Source organism: Ochlerotatus camptorhynchus, unplaced genomic scaffold, assembly GCF_037179485.1.
Source record: "Ochlerotatus camptorhynchus isolate MF236.1 unplaced genomic scaffold, CSIRO-AGI_Acam_v1.1 ptg000314l, whole genome shotgun sequence".
Taxonomy (NCBI): Eukaryota; Metazoa; Arthropoda; class Insecta; order Diptera; family Culicidae; genus Ochlerotatus; species Ochlerotatus camptorhynchus.
The window spans coordinates 2,561,614-2,562,569 of record NW_027040802.1 but is presented as its reverse complement, the minus strand read 5'-3'; the positions used below and the strand labels follow the sequence as shown (position 1 = coordinate 2,562,569).

The 956-nt window shown below is 36.7% G+C and overlaps 1 non-coding gene across 1 annotated transcript; it reads left to right on the top strand.

Annotated features, from left to right (window-relative positions):
• The first annotated feature begins 39 nt into the window (after window positions 1-39).
• LOC135707636 (U1 spliceosomal RNA) lies at window positions 40-205 on the top strand. The gene has a single exon (XR_010518239.1). It is a non-coding gene; the product is annotated as a U1 spliceosomal RNA (small nuclear RNA).
• The last annotated feature ends 751 nt before the right edge of the window (window positions 206-956 follow it).

Sequence of the window (956 nt, the reverse complement as noted above, 5' to 3'; positions counted from 1 at the left end):
CCTCGAGAAAGAGGTCCTTCCATCGCACTACCAGAAAGCATACTTACCTGGCACAGGGGTTACCGTGATCAACAAGGCGGTTCCCCCAGGTTGAGACCCAGCCATTGCACATCCGTGCTGGGTTGACCCCTGCGAATATCCCTCAAGTGGATATCTCGTGTGTGTAATTTTTGGTAGCCGGGAAGTGCGTTCGCGCACATCCCGATCTTAATCATAAATAAGAAGAAAGATGGTTACATGGTGGCCAGCAAACCGGGAAAACCGGGAATACCGGGAAATATCCGGGAATTGGAAAAGTATTCGGGAAAACCGTGAAAAACCCGGGAATTCAGCGAGAGAACCGGGAAAAATAAATTAACCATACCATAGGAGCAAATTTTTACACAATAATTTTAGAATAAACCATTAAAATAGAGTGATCCTTTACCAAATGAATGGCTTGCTCTATTTGCTGCAAAATTTTCCTCAGTTTCCCGTCTTATTGTTTTTAGAATTTAATCACTCAGCAATATTGCAAATTGATTTTTGTTGTCTCAATTTCAGATGTAAAGTGCATGGTCCTTAAAAGAAAATATTGAAGATGCTGGACTTTGGAAGCAAATATTTGTAAAAACCGAAACTGAATTATTCTTTTTCGGGGTTTTAATTTTTCGTTGATCAAAATTCTCATATCAGAATTAACTTGGAATTCTGTTATGAATTATCTTGAAATTGTTCTGAATAAACCAAAAAACACTCCGGGTCATAATTACCGTTGAATTCTTTTTGGAATTTCCTCGCAACCCCTTATAAGAATTTATTTGGAATCCTTCTTAGAATTCCCTTGAGCCTATTAGACTATTATTTCTTTATAAATCTTTCCAATTTTTTTTAACTATATTTAAAACAGCAGTAATCTTTCGAAAATTTATTTAGAAACCGCTTGGAGTATTTTAAAGAATTTCTCTCTAATTACC